This window comes from Prionailurus viverrinus, chromosome D4 (assembly GCF_022837055.1).
Source record: "Prionailurus viverrinus isolate Anna chromosome D4, UM_Priviv_1.0, whole genome shotgun sequence".
NCBI classification, from domain to species: domain Eukaryota; kingdom Metazoa; phylum Chordata; class Mammalia; order Carnivora; family Felidae; genus Prionailurus; species Prionailurus viverrinus.
Window position 1 is genome coordinate 93,479,619 of NC_062573.1, and position 16,120 is coordinate 93,495,738.

At 59.1% G+C, this 16,120-nt stretch overlaps 1 protein-coding gene across 1 annotated transcript in view; it reads left to right on the forward strand.

The window, feature by feature from the left end:
- Positions 1–16,120, forward strand: part of NACC2 (NACC family member 2) — a 66,025-nt gene that overhangs the window by 22,062 nt on the left and 27,843 nt on the right.

The following is a 16,120-nucleotide window of genomic DNA, read 5'->3' on the forward strand; positions in this document are numbered from 1 at the left end:
CCATCTGGGCTCGGAGATTTCTTTTTTGAGAATTTTTAAAGTTACAAATTCAATTTCCTGAATAGTTAGAAGGCTATTCAAATGCCCTGTTTCATATTAGGTGAATTGTGGTAGGTTTTTTCCCTTAGGAATTGGTTATTTATGTTGTCAGGCTTATGTGCAGAAAGTTGTCCGTATTATTTTTTTTCATCTGCAGGGTCTGTAGTGATATCCCTTGCTTCATTTCTGATACTGGTGATTAATTTGTCTTCTCTCTCTTTTTCTTGTCAGTCATGATAGAAGTTTGTCACTTTCATTGATCTTTTAAAAGAACCAATTCTTGGGGCGCCTGGGTGGCTCGGTTGGTTAAGCTTACGACCGGCTCAGGTCATGATCTCGCGGTTCGTTTATGTAAATAAACGTAAATGTATGTAATACAAATAAATGTAAAAAAATTTTTTTTAAAAGAACCAATTCTGTTTCATTGATTTTTTTTCTCTATTTTTTTATATTTTCAATATGATTGATTTCTGCCCTCATCATTATTTTTTTTTTCAGTTTATTTTGCTTCTTTTTCTACGTTCTTGAGATGAGAGCTTAAGGTTATTGATTTGAAATTTTTCCTACTACAAGTACTTAGTATAAGCTATAAATTTTCCTCTCTGCTCTTAAGTAGTGTCCCACAGGTTTGGATATGTTGTATTTTCCTTTTCATTCACTTGATTTCCTGAAGACTTCTTCTGACACGTGGGTGACTTAGAGGGGTGTTGCTAATATTTCCAAGTGTTTGGAGATTTCCTTGTTACTTTAGATTATTGATGTCTAACTTGATTTCATAGTGGTGGAAAAACACACCCGGAATGATTTCAGTTCTTTTAAATTTCTTGACGTTTGTTTCCAGGATATTGCTTGTCTTGCTGTAGGTTCCACGGACACTTGAAAAGAGTGTGTATTCTGCTGCTGTCGGATGGACAGCTCTGCGAGTGCTGATCAGATCCTGTTAGTTGACTTTGGCTCTCTCTGTACTTTTGCTCTGTCGACAGAGGGTTGTCCAAGTCCCCGGATGCGATGGTGGATTTGTCTCTGTCTTTTAAGTTCTGTCCATTTGTGCTTCATATATTTAGCTATTCTGTTTCTGGTACAGATACGTTGAGTACATCTGTGCCTTCTGGGTGGGTTGACTCTTTGGTCCTTGTGAAATGTCTTTCTTTGTCTCTGATAATTTTCTTTGCTCCGAAATCTACTTTACTTGATATTAATGTAGCAACTCCTGTTTTCTTTTGATTATGTTTGCATGATTTACCTTTTCCTGTTTTTTTGAAATTATCTGTATCATTATGTTTGAAAGTGGATTTCTTATAGACCACTTATAATTGGGTCCTGTGTTTTCATCTACTCTGCCAATCTCTGTCTTTTAATTGGTATATTTAGGCCATTTACATTTGGTATGCCAGGGCTTCAGTCTGCCATTTTATTTTTCGATTCTGTTTGTCTTTTTGTTTCTTTCTCTGTACTCCCCCCAACACCTTCCTGTGGGTCTCTTGTCATTTAAAATTTCATTTTGGCGGATCTGTAATTTTTTTCTCTTTGAAAGAAAGGTTTATTGAGATATAATTCACACACCATACGGGTCACTTGTAGGCACACAATCCGGTGGTCTTTAATCTACTTGGAGTTGTGCAGCCATCATCACAGTCAATTTTAGGACATTTTCAGAAAGAAAATTCTGAAAGAATTTCGCAGAAAGAAATTCTATGCCCTTTGGCTGTCACTCTGATTCCCTCTTTTCCTCCCTGATCCCCCCACCACCTCCAGCCCAAGGTAACCACTCATCTGTTTTACGTCTTTATAAATTGCTTGTTTTGGGGGCACGTGGGTGGCTCAGTCAGTTGAGCGTTTAACTTCGGCTCTGGTCACGATCTCATGGTTCATGAGTTCGAGCCCCGCGTCGGGCTCTGTGCTGACAGCTCGGAGCCTGGAGCCTTCTTCCCATTCTGTGTCTCCCTCTCTCTCTGCCCCTCCCCTGCTTGTGCACTCTCTTTGTCTCTCAAAAATAAACATTTAAAAAAATAATAAAAATAAATAAATTGCTTGTTCTGGACGTTTCATATAAATGGAATCGTGTAATATAGTCTTTTGTGGCTTTTTTTTTCTTAGCATGATTTTTTCAGGGTTCATCCATGTGATAGCATCTGTCAGTACTTCATTCCTTTTTATGTATGGATAATGTTCCATTGTTTGGTTTTGCCACATTTCATTTATCCATTCATCCGTTGATGGATGCTTTGGGTTGTTTCCACTTTTTGGCTATTGCGAATAATGCTGCCGTTCATATACTGGTTTTTACATGGATATTTGTTTTCATTTCTGTTGGCTGTACCTAGGAGTGAAGTTGCTGGGTTATGGCAACTCCATATTGAATCTTTTGAAGAACTTCCAGACCCTCGTCCACACTGGCTGCATCCACTTATGTTCCCATCACATCTACACAAGCACGTTTACTTATTTACTTAATTTTTTTAAAGATTATTTACTTATTTTGAGAGAGTGAGCAGGGAAGGGGCAGAGAGAGAGAGGCAGAGAGAGAATCCCAAGCAGGCTCTGCACCATCAGCGTGGAGCCCCACGCGGGGCTCGAACCCACGGACCGTGAGATCATGACCTGAGCCGAAGTCGGACGCTCAACCGACTGAGCCACCCAGGTGCCCCTTCCTCTGTGTTTTAAGAGTCGTATCATTTTATCTCCTACATTCAAATCTTTGGTGTGTTTTAAGTTAATTCTTGTATGTGGTGTGAGGTGAGGGTCCAACTTCCTTCCTTTACATGTGGACGTCCGGGTGTCCCAGCACCATAGTTTGAAAAGGTTGTTATTTTCCGGTTGAATGGTCTTGGCCCCCTTGTTGTTTGTTTCTAGACTCCCACTTTGATTCCATTGATCTGTATATCCTCATGTTAGCACCACACCGTTTTGATTACTGGAGCTTTGTAGTAAGTCTTCAAGGTGGGAAGTATGAGTGCTCCAACTTTGTTCTTTGTCAGCATTGTTTTGGTTATTCTGGATTCCTTGGGTTTCCATAAGAATCTTAAGATCGGCTTGACAATTTCTGTGGTGATGTCACCTGGGGTTTTGATTAGGATCCCACTGAAATCTGTGGGTCAGTTTGGGGAGTATCTGCTGCGTTGGCGATGTTAGACCTTCTAATCCGTGAACATAGGTATCTTCCCATTTATTTACATCCGTAGTTTCTTTCAACACAGTTTTACAGCTTTCAAAGTGTAAGTTTTTACACTACTTCTGTGGAATTTATTTATTTAAGTATTTTGTGCTTTTTGATGTCATTGGAAACGAAATTAGTTACTAATTTCATTTTCAGATTATTTGTAGCGTACAGAACTGTGTTTGAGTTTTGTCTACTGATCATATAGCCTGCAAACTTGCTGAACTTGTTTATTGGTTTTAATAGTTTTTTGGCCGACTCCTCAGAGTTTTCTGTGTACGAGATCATGTCACCTACAATAGAGATAGTTTCATTTTTTTCCTTTCTAACTACTTTTGCTTTATTTCATTTTCTTGCCCACTGGGCTCCGTGAGGGCCCCTTGTACAGTGTTGACTTCCTTGCCTTTTTCCTGACCTTAGGAGGAAAGCAGTCAGTTTTCTGCTGCTGAGTATGATGTTACTTGTGGGTTTTTCACGTGCGCACTTTTTCAGGTTGAGGAGGTTTCCCCCTTTCCTGGTTCACTGAGTGCCTTTATGTGCTGTTTATGTGTTACGTGTTTTTGGATGACAGATGCCGGAATTATCTTGACAGAGATTCCATTTTTTTATCTTTATTTTTTAATGTTTATTTATTTTGAGAGAGAGCGTGCGTGTGCATGAGCAGGAGAGGGGCAGAGAGAGGGAGAGAGAATCCCAAGCAGTCGCCCCATCATCAGCGCAGAGCCCGACTCGGGGCGCGATCTCACGAACCATGAGATCATGACCCGAGCTGAAATCAAGAGTTGGACGCCTAACCGGCTGAGCCACCCAGGCGCCCCAACAAAGAGAGATTTTAAAGAATCACTCCCGTGTTCCATATTCCCGGAAGTAGAAATTCAACACAATTTTGATACAAGTTTTGGCATCAGTTTGAGTTATTCAGTAGAGTCGACCATAGATTTTCTATTTTTTCCTAGTCGGGAACACACGTGCGTGTATCAGTAGCTTCTCTGATTGGTCGAACGGTGTAAAGAGTTTGGGAAATTCCGATTAACTACTTTCCTCATGAGAAAACACATCCAGATCGTGATAATAAAATCCATGCTGGATTTATAAATTAAAGAAAAGACATCAGGTTGTTTTTAATTTTTTTTTTTTTTTAACCCAAGTTACCGGAGCACTCTCATTTGTTCAAGATTGTGGACATTTGGAGTTTTGCTTGGAAATACTTTTTGAGCTGGTTGTTTTCTCTGCAAAGGGCTCCCTCCTTAAAATGCTAGCTCATTTACAATATTAGAATTTCCTTCTCTTTATATTGTGGGAATTCCGAAAGTATTAGGTTTGTGAAGTTACTTATTACGTATGAAGTCTCTCTCCGAGAGACTCTGAGTCACAAACCCCTTCAGAAATCCCAACGTGAGAAAGGTCTGGACACAGCCTGCGGCACCGGCCACGGGTCAGAAGTGAACATGGAGAGCGGCTCACCTTGCCTCGTCTGATGAGAGAGAGGATTTCCTTTGCGGCGGATGTGAGCTCTTCCCTTGACTGATGAACGAACACGACTGACCGCACAGGCGAGACCCCTCACCTGCCCCTCGGAGTCTCCCCGTGGTCACACTGGAAAGCCGGCCGTCGGCCCGCTCGCTGGCTCCCGGCTCCGGCGGTGCCCCAGACAAGGGTGGTGGAGACCAGCCGGGACCCCGGCAACTGCTCCTTCCCGGCCCTTGCCACGGAGAAGGGACGTGGCCCGGACCACACGTTACGTGGGATACGGGTGGGCTGACAGATTAGGCCACCTGCCAGGGACGGAATAGTCTTGGGGCGGGGGGAATAAACCGCCAAACAGAAGAAGACCGTCAGGGAGGCCGGGGTCTGCTGCCCCCTGGGCTCACTCGACGGGAGGCTTGCGGGCCAGCCCGCGGGATGTCCGTTGGCGCATAGTGTTTTCACTTAGGCCCCAGACCCGCGTGCACGTGCGAGGTGAGCGTGGTTGCAGATGTGCTGACCTCACGGAGGAGGAGATGGCGGGTTGGAAGGTGACTGTGAGGGCGCCCGAGGAGCCGCGGACACCGAGGCCCGAAGGGGAACGAACCGGCGGTCTCCCGGACCTGCCAGGCCAGACCCGCGGCTGGCTCGTGTCCTGCAGAGCAAAACCCCGCGCCTTTGGGGCTGTCTTTTCCAGCGGAGAGAAAGTTTGCATCTTTCCTGGACGAAAACGAGCACGTTTACTTGTAACTCGGCAGAGCCTGGGTAGAAAGGGAGTCGGAGGGCGTCCTCCCGGACGGTGGTGGTCCTGGGACGACCTTGCGGCGGCCCGGCGGCCCCGCCTCCCTGTGATGGTCATTTCCAGGTGTTTGATAATTCTCTGAACGGCGTCCCGTCCACCTGGGGTCCACGATTGTGTATTTCCGAGCTTGCCTCCCGCCCAGCCTGCCCGCCTGCCGTCAGCCTCTCGGCCCTTCTCTGAGCTGGTGCTTTTGGGGCATCTGGCTGGGGGCGGCCAGCGTGGCCCGTCCGCCCACCGCTCCCTGACCTGCCTCTCTTGGCTCCTTCCCCTGCTGTCTTCCCTCTACCTCCAGCTTCTCCCACAGGCTCGATTGATTCCCAGCTGACCCCCGTGCCAGGTCCCCCCAGTGAGAAGGGCAGGCCCTGCAGCGGGACTTGGGGAGCCTGGTGTTCTGCAGGGCCGGGGGAAGCGTCTTCGTGGGACGGGTGCCAGGTGCGGGGCCTGCTGTCTGTCCGAGTGGCTACTGGCAGCCTGGGGTTCAGTCCCGTGTGCCTGGGGCAGCAGGAGCCCTGACCTCACCCCACTGTGCCCCGGCCAGGCCGTAGGAGGCCACCTGGCATCTGGCAGGACGTGAGCTGGTGGCCGCGGGCTCCCTGACCTCCGTGGGATTCCAGGGCAACTGGGGACCAGGCCTGGGGAGGGCCTGCCACTGCCCCCCTCCCCCAGCCCCTGGGGGAAGGGTCTCCTTCAGCCTAGAAGGTAGTGGTACACACACACACACACACACACACATCCCTCTCTCTCCACCTCCTCTGCTCCCTGCCACCTGTGCAGACCCCCACCCACAGGCTCCCAGGAGGCGTGTGGGTCTGGGAGGGCTTGGGGCGAGCAGGCAGCGCGGGGGGTTCTGGTGAAGGTGCCGCCAGCTGGATGCCCGCATAGCCGCTACCTGGCAGGTGGGAATGAGCCGGGGAGGGCTGGGGCCCTGGGCTCCCAAGGGTGGTGAGCATGTGCCCCAGGGTGCTGAGGGTCTTCAGAGAACGTGGTGCCCACCAGCTGTGTCTCTGACAGGCACGTGGCTTTGTCCTCTGTCTCAACCCCCACCCCTGAGGTGTGGGGGCCAGCCGTCGGTGGGGGGGGGGGGGGGGGTCCCACCCTCCCGGTGTGAGCACTGCACCCCGCCGTTCCCGGCCTCTCTGGCTGGTCCTGTCCGTGCCCCACAGATTCCGCAAGGTCTGGGGCTCTGCGGCCCCTACCCCCCAGCTTGCCACGGGAGACACATGAGAAAGTGGGGTGGGGGCCAGCCCGGTGCCCCCACCTGTGGCACAGGGGAGCCGCCTCTGGAACCCACCGCCCTGGCAGTAATCCTCATTCCCAGGCTATAAAGTCGGGCGTTCGTATTTACGATCTTTATTTTTCATATCAGTAATTACCTTTTATGGCCCCGGCTGTATGCCGCGGCCTGTGCCTCTGATCGCGGGCCAAGCACGGACCTGCCCCCTCCTGCTCCCCCCACCTTCGCGCGGCAGGATGCCTCCGCCTTGCACAAGGGCTTGGGGAGATCTGGGTTTGTGGTTAAGATTCTCACATTGGAGCACGAGGACAATTATGTGTAGCTTTTATTCGGCCCCCAGGATTCTTACTGCATTATCCGTATTTCCTTTAATTTGTGGGATTTCTAGTAAATGGGCTTAAAAATAGGTCTGGGCGTGATGCCAGGCAGATGCGGGCAGCAGGCATCTCTGTGTCTCCTTGTCTAAAGGCAGAGTGGGGCAACCCCCGTGTCACTTGGGCCCAGCCTCCTGCATGTCCCCTGAGGCAGTCCCACTGCCACTGCCCCCTGGGAAGGGCGGGGCCGGGCCAGCCCAGGTGCCCTGAATCCTGGACAGGAAGTGGGGCTTGTGTTTGGGGCCGCCCGGGAAGGCAGGGCCAGGGGCATTTGGGGACTCTCTTGAGGGGAAGGAGGCGGGCAGATGCTGTGGGGCTCTGGTGCAGGGCAGCGGGCGGGCTCCCGGCTGTCGGCATGTGCACCCCCGGGCTCACCAGGTGGCAGCCCCCAGGCGCCCCGAGACCTGGGTCCATGCCACCTGCTGGAGCCCCAGAGGCCCCCGTGGTGCCCGTCTGTGAGGGCTGGTACTGTATTGGGCTCTAAGCGGCTGGTGTGGCCTCCGTCCCCCAGACCCTTCTGTTCTGCAGGTCCCGATGCCCCGTGTCCCTGCAGACAGGGGGACTGGCCCCAGAGCGTGGTGCCGAAGCCCCCTCTGTCCTGCTTGTGCGGGGCTGGAGCACCCTCGGGACTCAGAGGACCCGCTGACCTGTCCTCTTGGCCCCTCGGTGGCTTGGCGCCCCGTCCCCAACTCCATTCCAGAGTGGGGGTGGGGGACATCCGTCTGTTTCCGCCCTACTGTGTGAACCGAGCCCGCGGGAGGGCCAGAGTGTCCAGGGGGTTGAACGTGGAGACAGGGAAGTAGAGATGCTCCGCCCATGGGGTCAACCCTCACTGCCAGGGGGAGTGGCCCCTGCTGAGGTGGGCAGTGGGAAGGAGGCCGGGCGTTGGGAGCCCTTAGGGAGAAGGTGAGGCCGGCTGGCTGGCCCTGGGCGGAGGGGGGTGGGGGGGGGGAGGTGTTGCTGAGGCTCCTCAGGCATCCACCCCGCCCCACACTGGCTCTGGCTTCAGGGCCAGCAAGTGCAAGGTTGGCCAGGGTCTCCGGGCCAGGGGGGCCACCGCCACCAGCCGCCGCCTTGCCCCGAGTTCCGAGGTGGGGGCTGCTACGTCGTGGCCCCGTCTCCGTGTAATTGGACCCCCCCTCTGGCAGCTGATTGAGTATTTCTGTGTCTGTCTGATTTACATTAGGTTTTTAAGCATAATTAGAAATGCAGGGGAGCTTTGTGTCTTACCTCGACTATTTATGGCACGATATGCAGATGAGAAAGGCTATGAATATTAAGGACGGGGGTGTGTGGCACAGCCGTGGTGGATGAGGAGCCGGTGACCGGCCCAGGGCAGCGCCCCCCGCCCCCCGGCGCCGGGACCCTTGCCCGTCCCCCAGGTGCTCCGGGACCCCCACAGGCCTGTGGGAAGGGGAGGGTGCCCAACGGGCTGAGGAGGGGGTCCGGCTCCACGGGGTCCGGCCCGCTCGGTCTGGGCAGCCCCCGGTGCCCCTGAGCCCCGCCCTCCAGCCGGGGGGTGCAAGGGGGGACCTCCCGCCAGCCGATAAGGGGGAGGAGGCCCGTCTGCCAGCGAGTGGAGCTGGCTTTTTAAGTTATTAAACTATGCCCGAGGGAGACACTCTTCAAGCTTACGTTATTTAAATTACAAATACGGGTGAGGGAGATTGTCGGCTCTGTTCAGAACACTGCTTCATTCTTTGGGAGCCTTCTGGAACCGTTTTGTGGCTCGAGAGCGGACCTGCTGGGTCCACGGGCTCCTGGCGGGGCGGCGGCCAGTCCCTGCTCCTTCATGCCGTGTGGCCGTGTGGCCGTTCGTGCCGTGTCTGTTTGCCCCCCCCCCCCAGCCCCATACCCACAGTAAAGTCAGAGTATTTGAGAGTGAAGGCTGGGGGGGCTGGGGTGTCGAGGAGCCCCTCGGACGTGGGCCCGGCTCGGCCACACGGACCACCAGACCGGACCCTTGTCGGAGCCCGTGCCGTGGGACACGTGCTGAGATGCAGGACCCGCTGCCCCATCTGGCGGGGTGTCCGCCCAGCCCGTGCCCAGCTCCGTGGCCCTGCAGCAGCAGCGGCTCCGATGGCCGTTGGTGGCCTGCCTGGTGCCGTGGGTCCCCGTGTGCGTTGAGCCTCTCTGAGGACCAGCCCCGGGTGTGTGGCACCCTCCTTGGGGCGGCGAGGGGGAAGGACTGATAAGCACACGTTTGAATTTGCAGATTCTGGCAGCCTGCCTTTTTCTGTTTGGGGGAAGGAAAAAAAAGCTTCCAGGCGAACGCTTGTTGTGAAGTTGAAGCCAGTTGAAGCCAGCTGTGGTGCCCGATGCCGGCCCAGGCTGCGGTCGGGGGTGAAGGCTGCCGGGTGCCGGGGGGCACGGTGAGCCAGGGCGGGAAGTGCGTGCCCCTTCCCCTGGCACAGGGGCTCCGGGGCCAGCACGTGCAGAGGCCGAGGGGGGATTCTCCTCTGCAGCGGATCCTGGGGGCCCCGGGCGGGTCCGGACCCGAGCCGCTGCACAGTGCCTCCCTCTCTTGCCACCCAAAGCTTGTCCTGGGTGGCTGCAGACTCAGGACGCAGGTCCCGGGCCCTGGCCTTGGCAGGAAGCTCAGGCTCCTTGTCCGCACCCACCTGGAGAGGAGGGGCTGGGAGGCGGGCACACGGTAGGTGCGGTGGGTGCATGTTGGGGGCTGCGGGGAGGGGCTCCCGGCAGCCGAGACCCCACCCTGGAGCCCCGGTCCTCGAGGGGTGACTGGCCCTTCCATTAGCAGCGAGGCCCCGAGGCCCCAACTGGCGGGTGCCTCACCCAGCCCCTGGGGACGTGGCACGCCCAGCTGGCGGCCGTGCTGTGCTGGCAACCGACACCTCGACCCTTGAAGGGTCGCCCTCCCCGGCGAGGCCAGAGGTGCTCGGCACAGCCAGAGCACTGCCGGGCGTGGGGTGTAAGTGAGCCTCCGCTCCCGCAGGCCGGGTAACCGGAGCCTGCGCTGTAATTGGAAAGCTCCCTCCCCGCCCTCCCTTAACAGCCCGGACGCACACAGCAGGCGCGGCCCTGGTGCCCACCCCCCCCCCACTCCCCCCCCCGCGCTCACGTGTGCCCGCTGACTCACGGGCTAACTTGCCTGCCTCCCGGTGAGGCACTGTCCTGGGGCTGCGGCCTGCCCCGCCCCCACCAAACTCGGAGCACCTTGACTTTCAGGAGGTGTCCCCGTTGCTGAGCTGGCTTCTCCCCGGACGGCAGGGCTTGGCGGCCGGGCCGAGGGGCTGCCCCGGGGACGGGCCTGGTGCTCGCTCGGGGCAGGGGAAGCAGGGAGGCTGAAGGGGCTCCTTTGTTTCCTGGGGCACCTGCCTCCCCGCCTCCCTGCCACGGGCGTATTTGATAGCTGTGCATTTGCCGAGGCCCAGACCTCTTATTAGATTGGAAGAATTAAATCCTGCCCAATGATCTTATTTAATTTCATTTATCATTTATCTCGCCTCTCCTTCCTGGGCTGGTGGTGACCCTACAGAAGGTAGCCGCTGCGTTGTCCCACCTCAGGAAGCTCCTCGGGATCTGGGGGGCGGGTGGGGGGGGGCTTCTGACAAGGACCCCCAGACCTTGCAGCCGTACCTGCGTGGGGTCCTGGGGAGGAGGCACCCCTGCTTGGAATGCCCATCCTTCTCTGGTCCTCTGGGCCCCCAAGAGAAGTCCTCGGCGTGTTCCCAGTACCTGTTGGAGCCCCTGCTTCCCCAGGTGCACCTAGAGCCCTGCGTGGCCGGCCTTGGCCTGGCTGCAGCCGAGAACCTGTGCCCCGTCTGCATCCTGCCCAGGCCCTGGGGCGCACACCCTGCGGCCAGTCCCTCGGTACCTGTGTGGGCACCTGCGTGCGGCTCCTGGGGCCGGTGCCCTCACCCCCTTCTCGTTGGGTTCCTTCCCTGTGCACCTGCTGGCCACGCTGCCCGTGGGGGGCCGGGAGGAGCTCTGGGTGACCACCCGTGACCCTGGGTCCTAGATCCTGGCTCTCCCCGAAGGAGGGTCTGCGGTGAAGAGACCCACCCCCTCGCTACCCACGTTTTCTCATTCTGGGGGGAGGTCGTGGAGTCTGAATGGGGTGGGGGCCCCCGAGGCTGGCACAGCTGGACTCTGGCCTCGGGATTTCCCAAAGTGGGTTCCGTCCTGAAGGTCGTTAGGAGGGGGCGGGGTTCCATGGTGCAGGGGCTTTGAGGATGGCCAGAGTGAGCACAGTTAGAAATTTCTGCCGTTCCTTCTGGCTCTTCAGAACCTTCAGTAATAGGCCAGTGGGCATGGCGAGTCTCGCTGTGGGGGGGGGGGAAACCGAGGCGTGGAAGGGGAAAGGCGGTCTTGGTGGGGCTGGTGCCCGCTGCCCTCGGCCCACTCGGGTCCCGGCCCCTCCTCTCTGGCCACCGCACAGGGTCGGCCCTTGACCTGCCCTGCTTTGACGGGTCTAGGCACGTAAACCAAGCCTTTATTTGATTCTTGTCTCCTAAAGTTCAGCTTTGTTCTTGTCCCGGCCAAGGCTTCTAAGAAAGCAATCTAAAACCAGCTCTTGTAGGGCTGTCCTGGGCTGGGCCGTGGGATGGCAGCCTGGCCTGTGCAGGTGGCCTGAGGACACACGTCCCCCGGGACCCGATGGCCTCATCACCTTCCAGAGGAGGAATGGTCCCCTCTCCGGGCAAGCGGTCTGGCCCCCAGCCCTGGGGCACAGGTGTGGGCGGGGATGGGCTGGGGGCTGACGGAGGCACCCATCTGGACCACCGCCTCCTGTCCCAGTCACCGCAGGTAACGGCATTGTGATGCAGGTTACTGGGGCATAGAGCATGCCACGTTCGCCGTCCGCCTCGACCCTGTAGTGACCGTCAAAGCGTAAACCTGACCCCCAGGGGACACATGAGCGTCCCAGATGTGGTGCCATTTGCTTGAGGCCACAGGACACGGATAGGAGAGCAGCAGGGCCGGGCTTGTGGGAGGCGGGGGGGAGGGCATTGCCCGGTGGGACCCAGGATTGCAGCCCTGCTGACCAGCCAGGACCTGATGCTTGGAGGGACAGGCTCCGAGGGCCTCTTGGGGTCCCTGCCCTCAGTTTGGGACCTGGCCACTGGCTGGCCCAGCCCCAGGCCACTGGGGCCCTCTGGGCACCGATGCACAGTGTACTTTTGCTGGCCAGGCTGACTCACCCCTCTCACGGCCCTAGAGCCCTCATCTGGCTCAGGGGACCCCATCTTGCTCTCCAGGAGACTCCTGGCAGTGGGTGCTGTGGGTCTGTGAAGGGGCCATTTGGAGGGCCCCTCTCCTCTGTGGTGTATTGCTGGCCAGCACAGCCCCACTCTCGTGGCCCTCCCTGGCGTGCCCAGCATTGGGCTAAATGTCCACCAGGCAGTGGGCAGACCCCCCCCGCTTCCCCCCATCCCCTGCTCCGATCTTGCTCAGGTCAAGAGACACCCTTGGCAGGCTTCTCTGAGGAGGTGACAACAGGTCTGTTCCAGGCAGGGCCGGGACGAGGCACAGCCAGCGATGGGGGCGGGGGGATTGCTCCTGCAGAACCGGTGGAGGCCCAAGGCCAGCACCCAGGCCAGGCGTGGCCCTGCCCCGCCCCCCATGGGTCCCGCCATCCTTTGGCCTCTGGGTGGCCCTCTGTTTCCCCATGTCAGCTCTGCCGGTGCCCCGGTCTGCTTTCTTTTGTGGCCGGGTGGCATGTGGGGGGTTGTGCCCCCAGCCCCCTCATCTTGGGGCCAGTGGGCTCCTCCTAGGCCCCAAGACAAGGAGGCTGCTAGGACAGCACAGTCCAGTCGGGAGGCCTGACATGGCTCCTGGCGGGGGCGACCCTGGGTCTGTCCTTCTGGGTCTGGATGCCGGCGAGGCTGTCCCACCGCTCCCCGGGGTTGTGCGGACACAGGCGTCCGCGTGGACCCCCAGGCAGCTTCCCCAGGGCAGCGGGGCCAGGCTGTGCAGAGCGCGAGACCCTTGCCCTGAGGCCTGTCTGCTGTTGACCGGGCCACGCGCGCACCCCCGCCCTCCCCCGGACTTGCTGCTTCGACACCCTCCAGGTAGAGGAGAGCGAGGGCCCAGGGTCCGGATTGGCTCCATCGCCAGGGGGACGAGGGCCAAGTCCCCCGTCGGAGCAGCGAGTGGGGACCATTTCTGCCGACGCTCCAAGCTCAGCGCTCACGTGGCCGCCACGCCGAGTCGCCATCCGTCCCACGGTGGCTGCCGGGAGGCCTCCCCACACCTGTATTTCTTCCTGTGCCGTTCCTCCCGCAGCGTTTTATCTGCTGTGGGAAGCTGAGCCCGCCGCATGTGAGCGCGGACGCGCCAGATGGCCCTTTCTCTCCCTCCGGACACGCCGCTGCCGTGGAGGGGGCGGTGGGAGGGCCGCTGCCTGTGCCCCGGCCCCTCCCGCTCCGGCCTCGGTGGTGGCAGCCGGGCCGTCACCCGTCTCGACCGACTTCCTTTTTGCAGGCTGTGTGTGTTCTTCCCAGGGCCGCGGTTGGGGGCGAGAGGGGAGACCGAGGCAGGGCGGGCCAGTGGTTTGCCACAGGCGGGAGCGTGGGCCTGGAACAGGACGGGCCGTGTGCACAGCACAGCCTCCCCTCCCAAGGGAGGCCCAGGGGAGGAGCCCAGCCTCCTTCACACGGGCACCCTTGCAGGTGGTGGCTTTGCTGCCCGGCTGCTGGGAGGGGCCCCCCTCGGCCTGGCCCAGCTGCACTCACAGAGTTGTTCTTCTTGAAAAGACCCGCGTGGGGGCTTGGGGGACAGGGTGACTTTCCTGGGTGAGTGGGATGGGGTGTAGGGCTGCACAAGCGGGCCCTGCTGCTTCCAGACCCCAGGGAGAAGTAGGGAGGCGAGCAGGGGCCTACTGCGGAGCCCTGGGGGGGGAAGGGGGGGGCTGGGCCTCGTCCTCGCCCCCCCTTCCCTGTCTCTGGGCCTCTTCTCCCACCTGTGCTTGCCTTCCTGCCTCCTGTTCTCATCACCTGCCCCTCTTTCCCGCCGGGCTCCCCACCTTCACCCTCTGCCCTGCCTGTGCCACCCCGTCGCCCCCCTTCCTCCTAGCCTCCCCGCCCTCTACGCCCCCCTGTGCCCCCACACCCTCATCCTCCTGTCCCCGGCTCCCTGCCCCCTCGTCCCCCACCCCCTCTCCCCTGTCCCTTTATCCCCCCTGCTCCCTCATCCCCCACCGCCTGACCCCCCCAGCCCCCACGACCCCAGCCCTCCGCCCCCCTCATCCCCCACCCCCCCCGTCCCCTTATCTCTCTACCCCTTGTCCCCCACCCCCTTGGCCCCCCACCCTCCCTCCCTGGCAGAGTTGGTGGCTGTGCCAGCCCTGCAGACTGTTTGGAATACTTTAAATGCTTTGACACTCGGGCTGTGCTGGATGGCAGGACGGCCGTTTACTGGGTAATTCACATGCAGAGCCGCACCATAAATCTCAGCGCTCAGTTGCCGTGGCACCACGGAGCGTTTCTCCGCGTACAGTACAGTATTTCTGCCATCTTTGTTTGCATTGTGGTGAGTCATCAAAGTCTGTCTTGTACCAACACCCGGAGCCGTGCATTCCCCTGGCACCAACACTCCACTGTTTTTAAAGCCGGGGCTGGAGCTGGCATTTACTTGGGCTCCCAAGTCAAAGGCCGCTATTCATTCCCGAGAGCTGCCTGAATGTCCGTCTGCATCCGGCCTCTTCATTTAGATGCTGTGCGCTGCCCCGGAGAGCCGGGCTGGGTACAGCTGAGCTGCGGCCGCCGAGCCCAGCGCCGAGACTCTCTGCCCTGCTCCTCCTCCTCCTCCTCCTCCTCCTCCTCCTCCTCCTCCTCCTCCTCCTCCTCTCCCGGCTCCTCGCGCCCTCCCCACCCCAAGGGCTCCCGCTCTGTTTGCTGCATTCCCGGAGCAGCTGGCGAGCCTGCCCCTGCCAGGCGGAGCGGGCACTGCCGGGCCACCGGCGGCAGCCGCCAAAGGTAGGTCTCCCCCGCGGGCCGGTGCCACGGCCGACCGGCAACTTCTCCGCAGCGGGGGCACTGCGGGCCCTCCCCCCGCGGCCACCCATCTGCCCAACTCCTGTCGCCGGGGTCCGGGCGCTCCGCCCTCCCTCCGCCCTCCCTCCTCCGGCCGCCCGGCGCCTCTGCGGCCGCCTGCACTTTCCTCCCTCGGGACAGAGCGGCCCTTTGTGCGGGCGCCGCTGTGCAGAGTTGGGCCGGCGCCTTCTCCACCCGTCCGTGCCCGGCTTCTCCGAATCTTCTCTGAATCGGGCGTCAGATCAACCTCGCTGGAGCCCCGGCCCCCGGCCCCTGGGGCGCCTGAGGAGGCAGTGGCATCCCAAGCCCTTGCCGGTCCCTCCCCCCCCACTCCTCCCCGACTCCCCCCCTGACCCCTTTAGTCACCTGGGCTGGGGCCGAGCCAGCAGGGATTGGCCGGCACGGGGAGCTGGGGGACCAGGAGGGCAGGCAGGTGGGGTTGCGACAGACTCCCGACCGCTGGTCCAGCCGGGTCCCTGACGGGCGCTGGCGGCCTGGGGAGCCGGCCCCGGGGGAGGGGCGGGGGTGGCCAGCCACTGACTTCTGGCTTCAGCTCACTCCCCTGGGCGCCCCCACCCCCACCCCTTGCCTGCCTCTGCAGGGGGACGAGGGGCCAGCATCTCAGCCAGTGGGGTGGGACTCCCCCCTTGTGGGCCCTCCGTGTGGCTGCTCTGAGGGAAAAGAGGAAAAACAAACCAGAAACCGAGAGCCTCCGAGAGACCCCCTGCGAGACCCCCCTCGCTCTGGGCTCCGGCCCCTCCGAGGGGCAGGGCTGTGAGGGGTCCTTTGCTGCTAACTTTTTCTTGGGGAGAAGAGTTTGCAGACGCAGCCCGCCGCCCTCACCCCTCCCAGCCGCCGCGGGTGGCAGTGCCCTGCTCCGCGTTCTGTCCTCCATCCACCCCGTCCTCCCCTGAGTGCAGGCCTCTGTTTGCATTCCTGGCTTCTGCTGAGACGGGGCGTCCCGGGCCCCGAGGGCTCAGGCGCTCTCCTGGGGGTGGGCTCTGGGAGCCACGCAAGGAGCGGGGGTGTGTGTGGGGGGGGGCGTCCCCCTCC